The sequence below is a fragment of the Rutidosis leptorrhynchoides genome, chromosome 8 (assembly GCF_046630445.1).
Source record: "Rutidosis leptorrhynchoides isolate AG116_Rl617_1_P2 chromosome 8, CSIRO_AGI_Rlap_v1, whole genome shotgun sequence".
NCBI classification, from domain to species: Eukaryota; Viridiplantae; Streptophyta; class Magnoliopsida; order Asterales; family Asteraceae; genus Rutidosis; species Rutidosis leptorrhynchoides.
Genome location: NC_092340.1, coordinates 183,718,060 through 183,725,217, shown reverse-complemented (window position 1 = coordinate 183,725,217; position 7,158 = coordinate 183,718,060). Strand labels below are relative to the sequence as shown.

The window sequence follows — 7,158 nt, the reverse complement described above, 5'->3', positions numbered from 1 at the left end:
TTAATTTTTAGTTTTTAGTTCCTTTTTAAGTTTCAATGCGCTACTTTCTTATTTTTATTTTTTTCGACGCCTTTTACCTATGTATCAATTATCACTTCAATTAGTAATCTCAATTTGCAATTTTAATTTTAAGTTAGTGATAGTAATAAGGTTGGGTTAGTCGAGTGTTTTAAAGTTCTATAAGTCACTCTTTTTCTTTCTTATTTTTTGACGCCTTTTATTTTTCAACCCTTTTCTTTTTCGACCTTTTTCGACGCGCTCTTTTTCTTTCTTATTTCTCGCCATTCTAGTTTTAGGACATAGATTTTTATTCTACTTCTTATCTAAATTTCTTAAAATTACGAAAATTTATTTTAAGTGGTTAAATTGATAGACATCAAAATTTTCTGGTTCGTAGTAATAGTTGGATTTGTACGTGGACCGGGTTATTGGAGCCAAACAGTACTCAATTATATTGAGACCAAACGAATCCTGCCCCTCTGCTGCATCTTTTGGCTATTCGAAACGTGGGCAAAATCAGAAAAGTCTATTAATTGGATAACTTATATAATTTTTCTTTCCTTTTAAAAACTAATAGGATATTCAGTGAATGCACCGAGCAAGACGTTCACCACCTTTTGTACGTTCACCACATGTAACTCGATCAAGACATCTAGCTAATATTACCGCTGTTGATTTTTCTTTAGAATCGTCATCCAGTCGACCAAGTACTCCAATTCAAATTTTCGATAATCCATTTTTTGAACCCGACCTCACAATTGAGAATCCGGAGAATATTCAGGGACGATTCGTAGATCCTGAACCATTAATTTTTCCTCTGAAACCACCAACCATTCAAACAGAGATTGTTGAGGAACGAACCATTAAATTAGAATCCTCTAGTGATTCAGATTCAACAAATTCAATTATGGAGAATCTGGAACCTTTAAGTATGGAAGACCGAATGAGAGCTAAACGCACTGGCCAAGGTCACGCAATTACTCATCCAGACATTAATGCGCCAGATTATGAAATCAAAGGACAAATTCTACATATAGTGACTAATCAATGCCAATTTAGTGGTGCGCTGAAGGAAGATCCAAATGAACATCTTCGTACCTTTAATAGGATCTGCACACTATTTAAAATCCGAGAAGTTGAAGATGAACAGATATATCTCATGTTATTTCCCTGGACTTTAAAGGAAGAAGCCAAAGATTGGTTGGAATCATTACCTGAAGGGGCGATTGACACATGAGACGTTTTAGTTGAAAATTTTCTTAAACAATTCTTTCCGGCATCTAAAGCCGTAAGACTTCAAGGAGAAATTGTTATGTTCACACAGAAACCGAATGAAACTCTATATGAGGCATGGACAAGATTTGGAAAGTTATTGAGAGGATGTCCGCAACATGGTTTAGACACTTGTCAAATAGTACAAATATTCTACCAAGGATGCGACATCACTACAAGAAAAGACATAGATATAGCAGCTGGTGGTTCTATTATGAAGAAAACTGAAACTGATGCTTATAAAATTTTTGATAACACTGCTTCCCACTCACATGAGTGGCACCAAGAAAAAGATATCGTTAGATCATCTAAAGCAGCTAGAGCCGATTCTAGTCATGACTTAGATTCCATTTCCGCAAAGATAGATGCTGTCGAGAGACGAATGGAAAAGATGACTAAAGATATCCACTCAATACGAATTAGTTGTGAGCAGTGTGGAGGACCACATTTGACAAAAGATTGTCTTAGTATTGAACTAACAATGGAACAAAGAGAGAATATTTCATATATAAACCAAAGGCCTGGAAATAATTATCAGAATAATTATCAACTGCCAAGACCGATTTACAATCAAAACCAGAATTATAACCGAAATGTTCCATACAACAACCAACAAGGTCCTAGCAATCAACAAGTATCCAATAACACTTACAATCAGCAAAGACTTAATTTTCAAAACAAACCACCACAAACCGATGATAAAAAGCCAAATTTAGAAGATATGATGACGAAGCTAGATGAAACTCAAACACAGTTTTTCACATCTCAAAAACAAACCAATGAACAAAATGCTTAAGCATTTAGAAATCAACAAGCTTCTATTCAAAATTTGGAACAAGAAGTAAGTAACCTAGCAAGGTTAATAGGTGAAAGAAAACCGGGAAGTTTACCTAGTGATACAAATGCTAACCCCCGGAATGAAACAGCTAAAGCTATTACCACAAGAAGTGGTACAACACTTAAACCACCTGAAATACCTGTAATTTCTGATGAAGCTATTCCTACTCCACAAGAACCACAACCTGATCAAGATAAGGAAAAAGAACCGGTAGTTGAAAAGGTTAATGAAGATAACACAGTTAAGGATAAACCTTATGTTAAACCATATCAACCACCACTTCCTTACCCGAGTAAAATGAAAAAAGAAAAACTTGAAGCCGAGCAATCCAAATTCTTGGATATGTTTAAACAAATAAATGTCAATCTTCCTTTCATTGATGTGATTTCAGGAATGCCTAGATATGCTAAGTTCTTGAAAGATCTAATCTCAAATAGAAAGAAAATGGAAGAACTCTCGGCCGTTACTATGAATGCTAATTGTTCTGCAGTGCTGTTGAATAAGATATCAGAAAAACTATCTGATCCAAGAAGTTTCACAATTCCATGTTTTCTGGGTAGTCTTAGGTCAATAGAAGTATTGGCAGACTTAGGTGCTAGTATAAATTTAATGCCGTATTCATTTTAGCTAAACTAGACCTTGGAGAATTGAAACCAACACGAATAAGCATACAACTAGCCGATAGATCAATAAAATATCCTAGAGGGATAATGGAGAACATGCTAGTTAAAGTTGGTACTTTAGTATTTCCAGTAGATTTTGTTGTTCTGGACATGGAAGAAGATTCTCAAGTTCCTCTCATATTAGGAAGACCATTCTTAAACACGGCTAAAGCAATGATAGACGTGTTTGGTAAGAAATTGACCCTAAGTATAGAGGATGAGAGTGTTACCTTTTCAGTTGATAGAGCTATACAACAACCGCAATCTGCAGATGATACATGTTATTATATTCAAACTATAGATTCACATGTAGAATTGTTAGAAGAATTTCCAGAATTACAAGGAACAGGAGAATGTTCTTTAGGAGAAGGAACTGAACCAATTGATGAAACTGAAATGTTAGCTACACTAATAGCTAATGGATATGAACCAACAACAGAAGAAATTCAAATGCTAAAAGAAGAAGACAGATATCGATATAAATCATCGATAGAAGAACCTCCGACATTAGAGTTAAAGCCACTTCCAAACCATTTGGAATACGCTTATTTACATGGTGAATCTGAATTACCTGTAATAATATCGTCTTCTCTTACTGAAAATGAAAAATCACAACTCATTTCTGTGTTGAAAGCTCATAAACCAGCCATTGCATGGAAGATTCATGATATTAAAGGAATAAGTCCTTCGTATTGCACACATAAAATCCTTATGGAAGAAGGTCATAAAACGTATGTGCAACGCCAACGAAGACTAAATCCGAATATGCAAGATGTAGTTAAAAAAGAAATTATTAAACTGCTAGATGCAGGTTTAATTCACCCAATTTCTGATAGTCTATGGGTAAGCCCAGTTCAATGCGTGCCTAAGAAGGGTGGCATGACTGTCATTACAAATGAGAAAAATGAGCTTATTCCTACTAGGACTGTAACAAGATGGCGTGTTTGTATTGATTATAGAAAATTAAATGACGCCACCAGAAAAGATCACTTTCCCTTACCTTTCATTGATCAAATGTTGGAAAGATTAGCCGGAAACAGTTACTATTGTTTTCTTGATGGATTTTTCGGATATTTTCAAATTCCAATAGCACCCGAAGACCAAGAGAAAACCACATTCACGTGCCCTTATGGTACTTTTGCTTACAAATGCATGCCATTTGGACTTTGCAACGCCCCTGCAACCTTTCAAAGGTGCATGATGGCAATTTTTCACGACATGATAGAAGAATGCATGGAAGTTTTCATGGATGACTTTTCAGTCTTCGGTGATACATTTGAAACATGTCTAGCTAATCTTGAACGAATGCTTATTAGATGCGAACAATCAAATCTAGTACTTAATTAGGAGAAATGCCATTTCATGGTTAAAGAAGGCATCGTTCTTGGTCATAAAATCTCAAAGGAAGGAATTGAAGCGGATAGAGCTAAAGTAGATGTAATTGCTAAACTTCCACATCCCACCAATGTTAGAGGAGTTAGGAGTTTTCTAGGGCATGCCGGTTTTTACCGACGTTTTATAAAATATTTTTCTAAAATTGCCACTCCTATGAATAAACTCCTAGAAAAGGATGCTCCATTCATCTTTTCAGATGAATGTATCAAATCTTTTAATATTCTTAAAGAGAAACTCACTAATGCACCGATCATGATAACACCAAATTGGAATCTACCGTTTGAACTTATGTGCGATGCAAGTGATTTTGCAAAAGGAGCCGTTTTAGGACAAAGGATTGAAAAACGATTTCAACCTATATATTATGCTAGTAAGACGTTACAAGGAGCAAAAACGAACTATACAACTACTGAAAAAGAACTCCTTGCTATTGTCTTTGCTTTTGACAAATTTCGATCATATCTCGTTCTAGCTAAAACGGTAGTCTATACTGACCATTCTGCTCTTAGATACCTATTTTCGAAACAAGATTCCAAACCACGATTAATCCGTTGGATCTTACTCTTACAAGAGTTCGATATTGAAATCCGAGATAAAAGAGGAGCAGAAAATCTCGCCGCTGATCATCTTTCTCGTCTTGAAAATCCCGAGTTAGAAGTTCTAAATGAATTGGTCATACAAGACAACTTTCCTGATGAATATCTATTGAAGATAGATTATAATGAAATACCATGGTTTGCAGACTATGCAAACTACTTAGTATGTGGATTCCTTGAAAAAGGATTGTCGTACCAAAAACGAAAGAAATTCTTTAGTGATATAAAACACTATTTCTGGGAAGATCCACATTTGTTTAAAAGTTGTCCTGATGGAATAATACGCCGATGTGTATTCGGAGATGAAGCTAGTAAAATTTTAAACCATTGTCACACAGGACCAACAGGAGGGCATTATGGGTCTCAACTCACAGCAAGAAAAGTTTATGATGCTGGATTCTATTGGCCTACAATTTACAAAGACGTACACCTTCTTTGCAAATCCTGTGATGCTTGTCAAAGGGCCGGAAAAATAAGTCAACGTGATGAAATGCCACAAAATGTCATTCAAGTATGTGAAGTATTTGACATTTGGGGTATTGACTTTATGGGTCCATTTCCAAAATCTCATAATAATCTCTACATTCTCGTAGCCATTGATTATGTATCTAAATGGGCGGAAGCACAAGCTCTCCCAACTAACGATGCGCGAGTTGTAGTCAATTTTTTAAAACGTCTTTTTGCAAGTTTTAGAACACCGAAAGATTTAATAAGTGATCGGGGTACTCATTTCTGTAATAATCAACTTGAGAAAGTTCTTAAAAGATATGGAGTAACTCATAAAATCTCCACCGCATATCATCCACAAACAAGTGGACAAGTGGAAAATACCAACCGAGCTTTAAAACGTATTCTAGAGAAAACCGTAGGATCAAATCCAAAGGAATGGTCCATTAAGTTGGAGGATGCACTCTGGGCTTTTAGAACAGCCTACAAAACTCCAATTGGAACCACACCTTTTAGACTCGTTTACGGAAAAGCATGTCATCTTCCAGTAGAAATTGAACACAAAGCATTTTTGGCTTTGAAGACATGTAATCTTGATTTACATGAAGCCGGACATCTACGGTTAAGTCAAATAAACGAATTAGAAGAATTAAGACATGAAGCATACGAAAATTCGTTAATCTATAAGGAAAGAACGAAGAAATGGCATGATAAAAGAATAAGAAGTTCAAAAGAATTTAAAGAAGGAGACAGAGTTCTTCTTTTCAATTCACGATTCAAGCTATTTCCTGGAAAATTGAAATCAAGATGGTCTGCACCATTCATAGTCAAAAGAGTTTTCCCATACGGAACAGTAGAATTAATAAATTCAAATGAGATTGAATTTAAAGTTAATGGTCACAGAGTTAAACATTACATACATGGTCCGATGGAAGTTGACAATGAAGTTAATCATAATTTCACCACCCAAGAAAACCTTCAAAATAAAAACATAAATATGTTATCAACAACATATGAAAATTGGAATATAGGGAAAAGTCAAATTTGAGTGATGAAGAAGAATTCTTATACAAACCTCCCATTCCAAGAAACGAAGAAAAATGTGAACAAGAAGTTCAAATAGAAGTGAAAGAACCAAGAAAAGAACACCCGAAAAAGGTTTACAAACCAACTCGACTTACTAAAGCAGGAGACCCGGGTGAATTTATCATTTCTTGCTTGCTTAATGATGGTGCTGTATATAATGGACTCGCAGATTTAGGAGCAAGTGCAAATATTATGCGTCATTCCTTATACAAAAGATTAGGCATGGGTAAATTAAAACCAACCAAAATAGGTGTTCAATCATTTGACCAAACCATTAAACACCCGGTTGGAATAGCAAATAATTTACTTGTTAACGTGGAAAGTTTGACCTTTGTTGCAAACTTCATAGTGATTAATATGGAGGAAAACCTTGATATTCCTCTAATTCTAGGTCGCCCATTTTTAGCAACCACCGAGGCATTCATTGATGTAAGAAAAGGTAGAATGACACTTAGGGATGGTGATACATCGATCACCTTTGTGAACTAAAAGTTTAGATCTCCACCAACCAAAACTGTTAGACCAATAAAAACGCATAAGTGTGGGGAAGATGAAGAAACACTTAATGATGATCCAATCACAAAGAATGCCGTTGATGATACGAAATTAGATGAACCCATTTTTAATAGTTCAACGAAGAAACTTTATAAACGGATTCACGATGCTAAGATTAAGGGAAACTTTAAGTTATGTAACCGATTAGTATCCAATTTATCGCCAAAAAAAAAAGGCGATGTTAGTTGAATTTGTGAAAGTTACGGAGGAAATCAACAAATGGATTGAAGTAAAAGTCAAAGATATACAAGTTGTTGATGATTCAATTGAAAATAATGTTAATCACAATTTCAACTACGTATAGGGA

The 7,158-nt window shown here is 35.2% G+C and overlaps 1 non-coding gene across 1 annotated transcript; it reads right to left on the bottom strand.

Annotated features, from left to right (window-relative positions):
* Positions 1-1,291: 1,291 nt before the first annotated feature.
* On the bottom strand, positions 1,292-1,398 carry LOC139865203 (small nucleolar RNA R71). Its single transcript, XR_011764722.1, has one exon. It is a non-coding gene; the product is annotated as a small nucleolar RNA R71 (small nucleolar RNA).
* Between the last annotated feature and the right edge of the window lie 5,760 nt (positions 1,399-7,158).